The following is a 17898-nucleotide window of genomic DNA, read 5'->3' on the forward strand; positions in this document are numbered from 1 at the left end:
AAGTGCCTACATAGCCTAGCTTGGGAAGACAGATCTCCAAAGAACCCAAGCCATATACTGCTATGCTAAAACTGATGAATGTGAAGTAGGTACCTACTAAATCGGGGTGGGAGGGCACATCTCCAAAGGGAATCCGCTATGAATGTTGCTCCAGATTTAAAATGGGTATAACTCGGTCAATATAACTTGGAATACTTATTATCACTTATTTTTGGTAACAAAATGACCATTCTGTAGCTTCCCATGTGATTGAAATCCCTATCGAGACACTCTAGCAACTCAAATTCGCACTGCGACTATCCCATTGTCACAAAAAGTTCTGAAAAAAAAAAAAAAATAACTTGTTTAAATCAGCAATATCTCCCTCATCTGAACTCCGATTCGACCAATGTTTTTTCTAAATTAGGTGATTTTTTGAGAGGAGCTTAGATATACAATCATTTTTCTAAAATGTTGTACGAAAACTACAAAATGATGATAGGATATTCGTCATCCATGAACTGTCGTGAGAAAACATTCTACAACATAGTTGATTTTAAATCAATGATATCTCCCTCATACGAACTCCGATTCGACTTATTTTCTTTTTGAAATTGGGTATGCTTTCATAAGGAATCTAGATATGTTATTTATTTTCACAAAATTTTCACCAAAAGTTTCATATATGATTTTCAAACTTGCCACCCAAGAAAATTCCGGCAAAAAAAAAATAATAAGAAAAAATCTTCCCGCTTTGCCCAAGAAAGTGCTCTGTGGTGGTTGTAACACGTGCCTGAAGTTTGTTGAATATTTCTAATAAAATATGGAACTAAGATATGCATCAAACCCTCATTCTCATGGAATCATAACCTGAATCTGATACCACTAATCCAGATCTTGGGGGGAGGCCCCCAAGATCTGAAAAGTTTAAATGCCAGAAGAAAAGAAGAGAACACACAATAACAAAACCACAAAGATTTTTTTTTAATAAAATAGATAATAATTGTAAAGGCTACATTGTGGTGGACAATCTTTCCTTTTACAAAATGCAACTTGTTACTTATGACCTTTTTTGGTCACAATACCACAAGTAAATTCCATGGTTTGGTAAATATCATGGGTGAATGAATACCATGGGCGGATGCCACTTACAATACCATGGGTAAATTCCATGAGTGGATAAATAACATGGGAGGATGAATACCAAGGGTCGATGCCACTTACAATACCATGATAAAATACCATGGGTTAATGAATTCCATGGGTGCATGCCACTTACAATATCATGGGTAAATTCCATGGGTGGATGCCACTTACAATACCATGGGTAAACTCCATGGGTGAATGAATACTATAGGTGGATTCATACCATGGTTGGATTCCATTTTCCATTCGGATCACTAACAAGTGCTTTTACCCTTATTATCTTCTTTATCACTTGATTCTATGTAATATCTAAAGTCATTTATTAAACTTTTTAACTATAGTTTGGCCCTTAGGCCTCAGAGTGGAACCTATCATTAGAGAAATTTTGAGGTTTAAAATGGGCCTCCTAAGTAATATTATAAAATAATAGTGGAAATAATAAAATAAGATTAGATGACATCATCAAATTTTAGAGGGAAAAAAGAAAAACTACTTTTCCAACTTATTTCCCTATAGTTTTACTCAAATTTATAGTGAAAGCACTCATTGGATGTGGAACTTAGTTCCTCATCCAAGGAGTACTCATGTATCGGATGGACCCTACTACATGAAAAATGTGAATACATGAAAAAAATTGATTGTAATCATGTTTTTTCATGTATTTCTCATTTTTTGTGTAGTAGGGTCCATTGAATGTATGCAAGATGGGTACTCCCTCGATGAGGAATTAAGTTTTGCATCCAACAAGTGTTCCCACTCCAAATTTTAGTAAAACCATAAGGAGATAAGTTGAAAATACAAGTTAAAAAGTAGTTCTTTTATTTTATTTTTTTAAATATTTTTACTTTTTTACTCCAAAAATGGTGAATCATCCCCCACGATTGTAATCATCATCTTGAATCCTATTGGTTCTTATAAAGTTGATTTTGGTTGCACATTTTTGTCTTGAAGCCCATTTTAGACCGCAAAATTTCTCTAATGGTGATCTTTCTTCCTAGTGAATTCCTTGACAATCTAACTTTAACATATAAGTACTGTAAGTTGTTAATGCTTTTTCAAAACAACTTTATTACTGTGAATGGTAGTAATTCTTGATAAATTGTTTGTATATAAGATATTTGATAAAAGTATTCTTTCTTAAAGCTCTGTAAATTTAAGATAATGGAATAGTGTGTAGAATCTTGAAGAGAAGGAACAAACTGAGTTGGAGCTTTGCTAAATATGCCATATTTTGAAGACAACAACTAATATGAGACCATTGGCCAAACTGCAACTATGGGGAAAGAAACCATAACAGGGAAATAAGTAGCAAAATTCTCATAAGGAAAGCACTCTAACTCTAAAACTGATTATTCTTTCAAGTAATCTTTCAGAAAAATGATAAATCAAACTTAACATTATCTACAAATACCCGCAAAACAAAATGCAGCAAATGTGAAGAACATGGGACTCCAAAACCCAAAGTGCTACAGACGGATTCCATTTTTTATCAGAAAATAATATTAAATAAAATCATACTTCATTACATGAAATTTTTTATTTTGAAATAAACTGAATGGGAAGAGGGAACCATGAGGTGCATTCTCTCCTACTAAAGTTGGTAAACTTTTCCTGTCCTATTCTAACTTCTCTTTCTTCCAAAGTAAAAAGAGGAAATTTTCCTGGCATGCCTGGTGTAGCCCCTTTTAATAGCTTATATTTTTTCTTTGAACCACCTGAGTTTTGGTTATTTTTGGTTACATACGAATGTGTGTGGTTCTTAATTTTTTCTATTTTTTCAGTTACATACTTGCAATTTTTGGTTCTTTCAGTTACAAATTATAATCATGTTCTTTATTTATGTGGGGTGACTAGGCCCATTTCATGCCCATTAATGATAAATTATATTAAATATTGGCAAACCATTATGATTCCCCATACAAAAATACACATTGACAAAAATGGGTTAAAAAACACTCAACTTGGTATGATTTTGAGACAATGTCCAGATCAACTATTACAATGTTTCAAGTTTACTTGATAAAATGTTTTTATTTAAGAATCTTATATTGGAACCTCTTAATTAGAACCATGACAACAATAATACAATTAAAAATATATAATGTTGTGTTCAGGCGTGAGTAATTACCTTCAACAAAGTTAGATTGAAAGAAACAAGCTAGATCTTTGTGGGCAAACATTTACACCTCGAGAATCATACTGAAACAATGAAAAAAATATTATGAAAGTAAGATGGAAAATTTGACTATAATTGAGATTGCGTGGGCATCTATAGAATCTTATTTTGACATATTTACACTTCACGGGTAGCAACTTGAAACAAAACTGCACATTAGCCCTCACAAGAGAATAAACAAAGACCTATGAAACACTGAATGATTCCTTCTAATGGTAAACGTACTATGTTAGCAAGATGACTACTCATGGGTCAACCAATGCACCATCTACCAATAGATAATCTCATAATTCTTTTGCCATACTACTTAGCATACAAACAATGTGATTAAGCTAGTCTTACTAAGGGTAGTGCCCTGGTGACAGTGGGATGACATAAATGGATATCTTGGAGCCAAGAACTAATGGTTATTGAATAATGAAGTGCAAAAAGAAAATGTATACGGATGGCATTTATAAATAAGAATTCACATATAAAGAAAAGTGTACTAGTCCATTCAGGTTGATTATTACAGTACAAGTGGAACACTTGAAATCCATTTTTCAAATGCTTTGGTCTAATAGCCCTGGAATATTATATTCTAACATTATGTGAAATCGTAATACAACCTTTAATAAATAGTCATGAATAGGCTAATTATCATATCTTGTTACTATTTTCTTCATAATATTGAACAATTTTACCTTTAGGGTAGGCACTACTTTCAACTAATATTTCATGGAAAATAAATTTGGGTACACAATAACAACTATCATGACAGTTCACTATGATGTCACCTCAAATAATTGAGGACCAATGAGCACTTTGTAAAATCCATATCAACAATCCTCGTTAACTGTATGTTGAATATTTAGTTCCAACTTTATGTCGTATTATCTATTGATAATTCAATTATTGAAACTGTAATTTGTAGCTACCGTTAATAGCTTCGATGCATAGTTTTATACTTTTGTATTGACAAGTAAATCCTTTATGCACAAATGTATAGTCCACATAATATATTATTCATATAGTAAATACAAAAAATACAGATTCATTTAGAAGACAACTACCAATCAAATGAGGTGAAAAAAATGAAGCCATATGGCTACATGTTTTTTGGCCAATGACTCTTAAGAGATCCAATCAGTCCAGAGAATACACAGTAGGACAATTCAAAATTTCGTAACAAAAACAATTTAGAAGGCCATGTCCATACAAATCCATAATGCCAAACACCTAAACTCAACTCATGATTTTTGCATGAAGTATTTTAAAATGAAGATGAATTAATAATCATCTATATAATGAAGGCATGTGCAGATCTATACCTTTGGTCTATGTATCTCCTCCGTATTTTTCTTCCAGCAATGACCTTGAACTTACTTGACACACTTTTTTTTGTCCTCATTTTTTTTGTTAGTGAGTCCTCCAACTCTACAATCAAAATAGGTAGTGGATGTCTTCCAACTCATAAATTTTTATAGCATTTTCCCATCCAAATGCTAGGTGCACGGTAATAAAATTAAAATGGAAACAACATGACAACAAGAAATATATCCTCATACACTTTTGCAAGCCATTTTAGAAACAATTCATGGGAATACTTCTTCGGCGTAGCTGGATACTGAAAAGCCTAGATGAGACGAGCATTGGAGGCCCCGTTGTGGCCATCGATCCCAAGAAAAATCTGAGAAATTAAACCGGAGTGATGTTTTTCTCAGAGATCAAAAGCTTCATGACTTAGAAAAATGTAACACATAATCTTCTCAAAGTCGGTGATAGGAAATACGAAATGTTGGCCAAGGGGACTGCACCACCCTTTAACTATTATTAACTATTAAGTGATTATTAGCATGAAATTATTATTAACAATTAAGTGATTATTAATTTGACGGCTGACCATTATTCAATCATCTAACATTAAGTATGAAGGTTCCGAGTGATGCAAGGTGGCACCTGGGGGAGTCTTTCTCAAATGGAATTCTTGACAGTGTATTAAAGGATGGAAAAACGAGAAGGGGTGAAAATTAAGGGATCCCACAAATGAAAATAAGTGACTAAGAGAAGGGAAGGAACTATTCTAATATGTTCATAATCCACTTAAACTTTATCAAACCAATCGAGTGATGTGCCTACCCAAAAAGGAAAAATTCTATGTTTCTAAAAGGGAATGGAGGGTGAAGAATAATCAAATGGTGATATACATTATATAAGTTGGTTTTGATTCCCCAAAAGCTAGAAAACATCCCTTGTACAAATCCTTTACAGATGTAGTTGAGCCTTAAACTTGCATAAACATTATTGATGTGAGCTCCAAGAGAATTAACAAGCATACCAAGGTTGTTATCCCCACCAAAATTAGGATGTTCTACAGCCCAATTCTAACACCTACAGACTCCATTATCCCATTGATGAAACACATAATAAAATGGAATCCTTCAATATTCCAAATTGATACAAATGGAATGATGAACTACCTACTCACTCATGGGAGAATAAATGTGACATGAAACCATCATTATCAACTTAGAGCTATGGGATATAACATGTATTACTACCCCCATTTTCCAATAGTATTCCAATCTCAAGGTCTGAAGCTATGTTAGCCCACTTGTCTGCAATATAGTTGAGGTGTCTTTTGATATGGAAATAGGAGGAATGTGAAAGGAAATTGGAATCCTTTTTAATCCAAATGATAATGTTTTTCAAGTTCATGCCCTAAAACATCAAAGAGCATTCATGGCTTTGATGATGGCCATGGAATCTCCAACAATTTTTAAAAAAGTTGACCATTTTATCTACAATCAATATCCCTTACATGGTGAGTAAGATTTTATCTAGTTATAGTAACTTGTCCTAATCCATATGCAAAACTAGATATTATTTTTCTCCTAGGATCAAGAATTACTCCTCTCACTCTTTCCACCCTTACATATTTAAAGAAAATTTGAAATGTATATTTTTAATATTATAAAAGTAGTCTACATCTTTTATTAATTTATGATAATGAAAATTGTAAAATTTAAATTTATAGGTCTTTAATATATATATATATATATATATATATATATATATATATATATATATATATATATATATATATATATATATATATATATATATATATATATATGTTAATATTTTTAAAATATGTGTTACATTCTTTTATTAATTTTTGGTGATGAAAATTGTGAATTTATAGTCTTTTAAAATATATAAAATATAGTACAAGGTGTTAGGGATGCATGTCAAGATAGTAGATAAGTAGAAATGGAAGTATGTGCATGTACATGGGAAATACAGGACAGGGTATGAGGATACGAGCCATCTTATCTTCATACAAACACATCATGGCTCTCCATCAGATGATTATCATGCCATTATTATTGCAAGAAGTCAAGACACACACATTAAATTAGGAAATTATGGAAGTAATAAGGTTCAAAGTTTGTTTTATACTATATAATATTTTGGTATGATGCTATATACATCTTGAGTATGCCTAATGGTTAAGAGCATGTGTTTCCTCCTAAGAGCCCACAAGTTCAAATCTAGAGGGGGATAGAGTATGCATTATTTGTAGACTTTAGCAGTCAAATCATTATGTGGAACAAACCTAATATGTTGGTATATACACTAGTATATATACCAACATATAATATGACAATATATATATTATTATATATATCAACACATAAATGAGGTATATATTTAATATATAGACCATCATATTATGTTAGTGTATATACTAAGTATACAGATCAACATGTTATGTTGGTATATATTGTGGGGATCTATATTAATAGATATACCAACATATTATTCTAGTATATATACCAACACACATATACACAAACCTATATACATATAATATTATATGTGCATATAATTGTATACATATGAAAGTATAAAAGTATACCACTCAATCATAATCTTTGTGTAGCGCCTAATTCCCTAAATTTCTTTCCTAACCATACTTAATGCCTGAAATTCCTTGATCCTTTAAGGCTTCATCAAGGACCTAAGGGAGATATTTTCTTCCCTTAACCTTAACCAATGCCTTAAGAGAGCCATCCTAGTGCACAAGACTTCATAATGGTATGCATATTCCATTTTGAGGCCAAGATCACCTCTAAAGGGTACATATTATGGTTTGAGGTCATTGTCATGACCAATGAGCCTTAGATATCCATTTATAGTGTAAGGCCCCAATACACATGTCCCTACTGTGAAAAAACCCCTAATCATGTCCATATCCATCTTGTATCACAAATATGGATTTTAAAGAATCCATATTGTGTTCATGGTCTTGATCATGGCCCTTTAGCTCAAGAAAATTTAGTGTCCCTCAATTTATTCTTTGACCATAGTCTCAAACTCAAACTTATTTCACAAAACTTTAAATTATCCCTAGTGCACAAAATCCTATATCAGTGTCGATATCTCGCGTTAAGAATGATGATATACTATACAAGGTATGTTTTGTGGTTTGAGGCCTTGTTAATGTCCCTTGATCCTAAAGGATTCATCTAGAGCCTAAGGGAATTAATTTCCTCCCATGCCCATTGGAGAGGCCTTGAGACCCATTTATATAGTCCAAGGCATTATAGGAGCAACCATATTCCACTTAAAGACTAGATATCCTCATCTTCCAAACTTTCCTAATCAGGACCACTGTTAGTATATATACATAAATATCTATTCAATATATGTGTGTTGGTATATATACTAGGTATATGTATCAATATATATGCTAGAATATATATGGATAATATGTTAGTGTATATACTTGTGTGTGTGTGTGTGGTGTGGTATACATACTAGTTATATGTGTCAATATATGTGTCAGAATATATACCAAGATTATATGAAACTTACCCAATACACTAATAACCTGCAACTTTTTCCCACTAGGGAACTTGTAAACGCACCCCCTTAATCCTTAGGAGTGTATTTACAATCCTAAGCCAACTTCCCTAGTATAGTTAGAGAAATCGTTAGGGTCCAATATTTAGAGAAATGGTTAGGATACAATTTGGACTCCAAGATTTAAAGTTAGGGCCTTCTAAATTCATATTAAATTCAAAATTTCCACCTCTTTTCTTGCCACGTGGCATCCATGTTGGTGTAGGAGCATCTAGACTTAGCTAGCAATGTGATTGTATGTTCACATATTGTGGCTAACAAGAGATGAATTTCATTGACCTGAGTGGTCAAAAATCAGTTTTAGTAGAGAGGGTTGGATCTCTCGAATTAATCTTTATCTCAATTATTGTAATAATTAGAATATTGTATTATTTTTAGAATAGGAGATAATTTGTTAGTATAGGTGTGTACCAGAGCTTAAGAATATGAATTTAATGGTTGAGTTGATAAAAATAGAGATTGAGTTGTCAATGCAGTTAGGATAGGATTTGATTCATAAAAGAGGAAAGAATGTAATGAAATGGAGATTAGATGATCAAGAATAGAGTGAGTAAGCGAGATTTTGAGTGAGATATAGGCTTTTAGATTGAAACAGAGGTCAGACAAACTATTATAATCAAGTTGAGATGGCCAAGACTCTGTAATTTCCATTTTGTTGAGTAATTGATTGAAGTCTGGTGTGGATGCACTGTTTTGGTGCAAAAATTCATTTGTAGCTGTGTATCGGCATTCTGGACCCTAATCGAGTATTAATTTCCGTTTATGTGTTTTATTGTTAATCATTGTCAATTAGCATTAAGGCTTTATTCTGAGATTAAGCTAAACCTCTATTAAACTGTGTTTCTTAAAGTTACATATTAAGCACGTGGGTAGTATTCCCAAGTGGTAGACAGTATCTCATGCGCTTAAGAAGAGGTAAATGGTATTGTTCCAAGTTCGCGTGATTAACCTTAGCGGTCGACACATAGGATGGGAAAACCACTTTTCTCACACGCTCTCGACCTGCTATCGGTCATGCAAGAATCTCCGCGAGATTGCGCGACAGCCGTTTGATTGGACGGGTCACATCAACAGTGGAGATCATCCAGATTAGTTGGTGAGAGGATGATGCAATGTCCGTCGGATCTGGAGAAGTGAGATCAATGGCGCGGATTGAAGCGCTTGCTAAAAGAAGAAGTCAATGAGGGACCGAAAGTGATTGGACAGATAAGTGAGACCCTCAGGGGGAAAATCCACATACAAAATCTATTTGTGCACAACTGATTGGTTACAAAGTTAACTAGTATTCTAATTCCATACTACCACCCGATTTTCGTCAACCTCCTACGTCATTTTGGTATCAGAGCATAGAGATTAAATTTTGTTACAGTAAACGTGCCATAGAGGAGAGAAGGAGGCATAGGTTAGGGGAGACCTGTAGAGAATGTATTTCTGCTGCATGAGATCCAAAATCTGCATACAAGGATGGAGACAATGGAGACTGCTTAGATGAGAGCACCTAATGAAGGAAATGCCAGTGTTGCAGAAGAATCTTCTGAGGAAGAAGAAGAGGATGAAAGTGAAGCTGACAAAGCTATCAAGGTATTGGCCAAAGCAAGTGGAAAACCAAAGGTGGAAAGACCTTTGTATGACAGGAATCTCAATGTAGAAGAGTTGATGGAATGGATCAGTTCATTAGTTAAGTATTTTGACTATGAGGAGGAGGTTGATGACAAAAAGAAGGTGAAATTTGCAGTTACCAGATTGAAGGGTCATGCAGCTATATAGTGGGATGAATTCCAAACATCCAGAGCAAGAAGAGGGAAGTCCAAGATCAAACAATGGGATAAAATGGTGAGTAGATTGAATGCCAAATTTATGCCAAAATATTATCAATTAAATATTTTCAGACAGTTACAAAATTTGAGGCAAAAAGGAATGACTGTCAAAGAATACATAGAAGAGTTTTATAAGTTGAGCATTAGAGCAGGACATGCAGAGGATGATGTAGAAAAGGTAGATAGATACATAAATGGGTTGAGATATGACATACAAGATGAAATCAACTTGCTGAACCTGAATACAATTGAAGATGCCTATCAAGAAGCTTTGAAGGCAAAAGAGAAGATGTTGAGAAAGAAAAATCAGAGGAATAGAGGAAAACATTCAGCAAGAGGTAGAGGAACTACTAGATCAAGATTTCAGCAACCTCAGGGTGAAGTAGGAAGTTCAAGTAGTAGACCAACAAAGAGAGGAGAATTTAGTAGAGAAAGATTTGCACCCAGAGGAAGAGGCCGAGGAAGAGAAATTCGGTGTTACACATGTGGTGAATGAGGACATGGATCATGAGAATGTCCTCATAATAAAGTAACAAATCAGAGGAATGTGAATTTGGTTGAGGCAAGGGAAGAAAAACCTCAAATTGCAAACAAGGAAGAATCACCTGCAAGAATCCTTGTTGTTGAAAAGCGTATTTCTTAAGGCAGAGAAAGAGACAAGAGAACCGGCTTAGAGAAAGAATTTATTCAGAACTACATGTAAGTCCAAAGGAAAATGATGTAAAGTGATAATTGATAGTGGAAGCACTGATAACCTTGTTTCTATAGAAATGGTGGACAAGTTAGGACTAGTGAAAATAGTACAGCCTACTCCTTACAAAGTATCATGGCTGCCAAAAGGGCATCAGCTTATTGTGACAAAACAATGCAAGTTAGTGATACAGATTGGTACTTATAAGGATGTGATATTGTGTGATGTAATGCCAATGTATGTATGCCATGTGTTACCGGGAAGACCTTGGTAGTTTGATCAGAAATCTATTCATGATGGGAGAAGAAATACTTACAGTATGGAGAAGGATGGAAATAAACACACACTACTTCCATTGAAGGATGTGGCAGGAAAAGGAGCGTCTGGAAACAGTGTTATGTTAATGTGTGGGAAATAATTTCTGCAAGAAGTCAAGAAGGATGAACAGGTGCATTTTTCTATCATAAGGAGACCTAAGGTAATTTTAACTTCCACAAACTTAAGATTTATCTAAAGAAATCAAAACTTTGTTGAATGATTTTGCTGATATTATTGTGGACGAGTTGCCAAATTCATTACCACCGATCAAGAGTATTAGTCATCATATTGATCTAATACCTCGAGCAAGTTTTCCAAACAAAGCACCATACAGGTTAACTCCTCAAGAAAATGCAGAAGTTGGAAGACAAGTACAGGAATTGATGGATAAGGGATTAATTAGAGAGAGTCTTAGTCCATGTGTTGTACCAACAGTACTCTTTCCAAAGAAAGGTGGTGAATGACGTATGTGTACAGATTCCAGAGCCATAAACAAGATTACTATCAGGTACAGATTTCCTTTACCATGCATGGATGATTTGATGGATTGTTTGAGTGGGTCAAAGTATTTTTCTAAAATAGATATGAAGAGTGGATATCATCAAATAAGAATTAGAGAGGGAGATGAATGGAAGACTTCATTTAAAACAAATAGTGGGTTGTATGAATGGTTAGTGATGCATTTTGGACTCACTAATGCACCTAGCACATTCATGATATTAATGAATGAAGTCTTGAAGGAATATGTAGGCAAGTTTGTCATTGTTTATCTTGATGATATTCTAGTTTTCAATAGAAGCAAAGAAAAACACCTAGATCATCTTAAGTTGGTTTTAATAACTTTGCAGAAAGAGACAAGAGGCAATCTGGGATGGGTGACCTCCTGGGAAGCCCTGGTTACCGGGTGCAAGCCTTGGAAGTGATGATTGACGCTATGTGATTCATTTCACTAATTTCAATCCCACTTCTTCACCCCTATGAGCATCATCGTATGCAATGAGTGTTAAGTGAACTATTCAAAATCATGAGAAATTAGTCAGTTATGACTACCTCTCATGGAAATGGTCATATGTTAATGACGTACTTAACGCAGTTGAATCCCATAATGATTTCTAATATAATGCACTGCTTCAACCCCCATACTTAAATTCAAAATGAGTGAAGGGATCTCTACTTGAATGGTTCATGAGGCACAATACTTGCTAAGATTTTGCAAATGGGGTAGCAAGCTAAGTGGTCTTGATTGTGAGGAAAACTCCATAGTTAAGTGTGCTTGAGCCAGAAGCGATCTGGGACGGGTGACATCTCGGGAAGTCATGGCTGCCGGGTGCAAGCCCCGGAAGTGATGATTGAAGCTATGTGATTCATTTCACTAGTTTCAATCCCACTTCTTCACCCCTGTGAGCATCACCCGATGCAATGAGTGCTAAGTGAACTATTCAAAAATCATGAGAAATTAGTCAGTTACGACTACCTCGCATGGAAATGGTCATACGTGAATGACTTACTTCACGCAATTGAATCCCATAATGATATCTAATATAATGCACTACATAAACCCACATGCTTAGAAAGAGAAACTGCTGATGAATATGAAGAAATGTAGTTTCATGAAAGAATAATTAATCTATTTGTGATTTGTAGTTTCTAAAGAAGGTTTGAAAATGGATCCAGAGAAAGTCCAAGCAATTTGGAACTGGCCTACTCCAAGAAACATATTTGAGGTAAGAAACTTTCATGGTCTTGCAAGTTTTTATAGAAAATTTATCAGAAGTTTTAGTCAAATTTGTGTATCAATTATTGAAACAATCAAAGAGACTAATCAGCCATTCAAGTGGACAGAAGCAGCAGACCAAAATTTTAAGTTGTTGAAGAAGAAAATTACAGAGAAACTAGTTTTAGCATTACCTGATTTTGGGAAAGTTTTCCAAGTTGAAATTGATGCTAGTGGAGTTGCAATTGGAGCAGTTTTGAGTCAGGAACAGAGACCAATAGCCTACTTTAGTGAGAAACTAAATGAAACTAAGAAGAATTATTCTTCTTATGATAAGGAATTTTATGCTATTGTGCAATCTTTTAAAAAATGGAGACATTATTTGCTACCAAAGGAGTTTTTATTGTATTCTGAAAATCATGCATTACAGTTCATAAAAAACCATCCAAAATTGAACCAGAAACATGCCAAGTGGGTAGATATTTTACAGATTTTTACTTTTGTGATAAAACACACAAGTGGTAAGTTGAACAAAGTTGTTGATGCTTTGAGCAGGGTAAATGTTGGAAATAATACTGAGAGGGGGGGTGAATCAGTATTATCAGATTAATCAAACTTTTTAAATGCTCAGAAACATATACGCTACTTCAGTTAAGTGAACCAGCGTGTACACGCTACTGTGACGAAGTAAAACAACGTATAAGAAGAAAACTCACAATTTAGTTAGCTTATTCTTCAATTAAGTGCATCAGGACATTATTCATCACATTAACAGTAAACATGTGCAGTATAACAGAACAGATAAAAAGCCACACACATGAACACCAAGATATAAGGTGGAAACCCAATGTGGGTGAAAACCACCTGCTGCAAGTTGTCTCTATCTTTCTTTAATATGAAACTTCAGTTTACAATCTTTTGTACTGGTGCAGCCTTATACCAGTACGCAGGCTACAACCTGCAGAAGGCTTCAACCTTCTCTCGTTCTCCAAACTTCCTTGGAAGGGAGCTCCAACCCCCTTTGCTCTTGTACTAGCCAAGATACTAGTACGTAGGTGCTGACCTACAATCTTCCTTCTTTCAGGTATCACTTTTCATACATTTTCAGACTTGGATATTCCTGAAGCACAACATTACAATCTGAAGACCACAATTCATTCAATTTCCACAACAGATCATTGAAGCATAAAACAACCAAACTTTGAATCACTGAACCACTGAAACCTGTCAATCACTAGTTACCAGAACACAGAGCAGACTACAGAACTCTGCAATAACAGTCAGACCCCACTGTAAACCCAAAATCAAGCTTCAAAAGATATACACTACTTTAATGAGCAAAACCCGCGTATACACGCTCTTTTACCGAAGCCAACCTGCGTACAGATCTAAAAATAAACTTTCTCAATTTGCAGCTGTACCAGACATTAGTTAGACCCAGAACGTAACATTGCGACAATATGCAGATCTAGAAATACGCATAATCAACCATATCATGATAGTGCATTTCAAACCATTAGATCCCGATCTATCCTTAGATCTAGTCTTCCATCAACCGATGTGATCTCTCCTTGGCTTAGATCAAGCAACTCAGAACCTGCATATCAGATCTCTTTCTCTCTTAGATATTCAAGCCTTGTCGAAAGATGATTTTGCCTAATGATCTTCTTCTCCTTATATAGCCTTAGGCCTTTCTCAATACCAAGAGCCAAAACCATAGTAACACAATACCATCAACTTTAAAACTAGGGATCGACACGCCCGTCGAGACATAATGGTCCGAAATCATAGGCACAACTTCCAAGGACTAACCACCATGAACCAAAGGAACCTTTCCACATACACGCGCTTTTTCTGAATCGAACTAGCGTGTACACGCGACTTGGGCTTAACGAAACGGCGTGTATGAGCTTCCTTGGCATGCTGTACTGAGATCTGTCTTCTGATTAAGTTGCCATCACCTGTACCAACCTCTGAGCACCTGTACCATCCTCTGAGTGAGTTGCCATCAAGGACAACACTTGAATCATAATGCCAACAATCTCCCCCTTTGGACTTGATGGCAACCACCACACCAAGTCACTCTCCCCCTTTGACATCAAGGGCAAAGGGCTGTGCTCCCCCTGAGGACATGCTAATACCTCTGCTTGGCTGTGCTGACTCGTGCTCCCCCTGACAGTAGGCCAGATCTGCAAAAGATGTTCTTCAACAAGAACCAAGACTTATATACCATAAGGGACCTTCCTATCACCAAAGGACTCAATACATACATCCATAACATATCAGAAACAACCAATTATATTACAGCATTCATCCCAGGCATAGTGGGGAAACCAACATAGGCCGTTACATGACCTTGACACCATAAAAGAGATATGACAAGAGAGATACATGACATAGAGACAACAGATCTAGACCAAGACTTAGGAAAGGCACCAGCAGTATCTGATAAACATCTTGTTAGATCAGCAACCAGAATTTCTTTCTGAGCTCCTTCTCCTGAAACCAAAACATCTGAATGCCAACAATGCTTTATGAGACTTTTAAGCTGCTCCCCCTGAACCTGTGCCTGTTGCACTCCCTGAAACTATGCTTGAAGAATTCTGACATTCCCATTGTTGTTCAGAACTTCAGAGTTTTTCCCTTGCTGTTCAGAACTTCATATACGCGATTTATCCTGTATAAAACAGCGTATGTACGCGGATATTCTTACTGAAACAAGCGTCCAGTATACACGCGACTTACCCAGCATGAATCCGCGTATATACGCGCATATCCCTTCCGTAACCTGCGTATACCAACTTTTTGTAGAAAAAACAAACTTTAACAACAGGATGAAGCATCAACTACTCCCAGCTTTTGTCTGAGATATTCAAAAGTTTCCCTGGGCAGTGGCTTTGTGAGAATATCGGCAACTTGCTCCTTAGAAGGAACATACTCCAACTTGACCTTCTGCTCAAGCACTTGTTCCCGAAGAAAATGGTACTTGATTGGTATGTGCTTGGTCTTTGAGTGCATGACTGGATTCTTTGAAATGCTGATTGCACTTGTATTATCACATAAGATAGAGACAGGTGGAGTGCAAGTGATTTGAAAGTCCTGCAAGGTCTGCATCATCCAAAGAAGTTGTGTGCAACAAGATGCTGCAGCCACATATTCTGCTTCAGCTGTAGATAAGGCAATCGAACTTTGTTTCTTGCTGAACCAAGATACTAATCTGGAACCCATGAAGAAAGCACCTCCACTTGTGCTTTTCCTATCATCCACACTTCCAGCCCAATCTGCATCTGTGTAAGCATGAAGAGTGAGATCTGTATTTCTAGGATACCATAAGCCATAGTTTTGGGTCCCTTGAAGATATTTGAAGATTCTTTTGACTGCCTGAAGATGAGTTTCCTTTGGGTTGGCTTGAAATCTTCCAACCATTCCTACTGCATGTGTAATATCTGGTCGAGTACCTGTCAAATAAAGCAAACTCCCAATCATGGATCTATAAGTGGGTTGGTGGACTGCTGCTGATTCATCATTTGCACTGAGGCTGCATCCTGTAACCATGGGTGTACATACTGGCTTTGACTCTTCCATGCCATACTTCTTCAAGATCTGCTTGAGGTATTTGGTTTGAGACAAGAAGATACCTCCTTCATTTTGTTGGATTTGCAATCCAAGAAAATATGTCAATTCTCCAAGAAGTGACATTTCGAATTCTTTCTGCATAACCAAGGCAAAGTTTTGACTCATAGTCTCTTCATTGCTGCCAAAAATAATATCATCTACATAAACAACAAGAATTAGCAATTTGTTATTTTCAACTTTTATATAGAGATTGCTATCTGCTGATCCTTTTGAAAAGCCTTGTTGGTGAAGATATTTGTCCAACCGATAGTACCAAGCCCTTGGAGCTTGTTTGAGCCCATAGAGTGCCTTTTTCAATCTGCATACAAGGTTTGGATCATTCCCAAGAATGAACCCATCTGGCTGCTCAATATATACTTCTTCTTCTAAGTCTCCATTCAGGAAGGCTGATTTCACGTCCATTTGAAATACCTTGAAGTTTTGAAAGCTTGAGAGAGCAAGGAACATTCGGATGGCCTCTAGTCTTGCCACAGGAGCAAAGGTCTCTTCAAAATCTATTCCTTCTTGCTGTGCATACCCTTTACAAACAAGTCTGGCCTTGTTTCTAATTACTTCTCCATTTTCATTTAACTTATTCTTGAAGACCCATTTTGTTCCTATTACATTCTTATCTTTTGGTCTAGGAACTAATTCCCAAGTGTTGTTCCTTTCGATTTGCTCAAGTTCTTCATCCATTGCTTTGACCCAACATTCATCTTTGCATGCTTCTTTCACATTTTGTGGTTCAATGGAGGAGAGTAGAGCCAAGTAGCTTGAAGCTTCTGCAAGTGTCCTTCTTGTTTGTACTCCTGCTTCTTTCTGCCCCACAATCTGAGTTTCTGGATGATTCTTTTGGACATATCTGGATGGAGTCTTCTCTTCTATTCTTGTCTGCTCCTCTGGTTCTTCTTGAGATTCTTCTTCTTCTTGAGGTTCTTCTTCTTCATCATTTCGCCTTTGAGAGTAACCTTCATCTTCTTCAATGTCTTCATGATGAACTTGCCTAGGAATATATCCCTTCTCATCAACCACTATATCAATACTGTCAACAATTCTGCCAAGTCTTTTATTGTAGCACTTGTATGCTTTGCTATGTGGAGAATAACCAAGAAGAATGCCCTCATCTGCTCTAGGTTCAAGTTTGCCAAGTTGCTCATCAGTATTCTTAATATAACATTTGCTCCCAAAGATTTTGAAATGCTTCACGGAAGGAGTTTTACCACTCCAAAGCTCATGAGGTGTTTGAGTGCTGTTTACTCGGACATTTGTTTTGTTAAGAATGATAACAGCAGCATGTGCAGCTTCACCCCAGAAGGTTGCAGGAGTACCTGATTCATCGAGCATAGCACGAGCCATTTGTTGGATAGTTTTGTTCATTCTTTCCACAACCCCATTTTGCTGAGGAGTTCTAGCTGTAGAGAATTCTCTTCTTATCCCATGTTCATCGCAGAAATCGAAAAATTCATTTGATGTGAACTCCCCACCTCTGTCAGATCTGAGGCACTTAATTTTGTGTCCTGATTCATTTTCAGCC

The sequence above is a fragment of the Pinus tabuliformis genome, chromosome 3_2, assembly GCF_031772625.1.
Source record: "Pinus tabuliformis cultivar Carrire ecotype Pingquan chromosome 3_2, CPIR1, whole genome shotgun sequence".
NCBI classification, from domain to species: Eukaryota; Viridiplantae; Streptophyta; class Pinopsida; order Pinales; family Pinaceae; genus Pinus; species Pinus tabuliformis.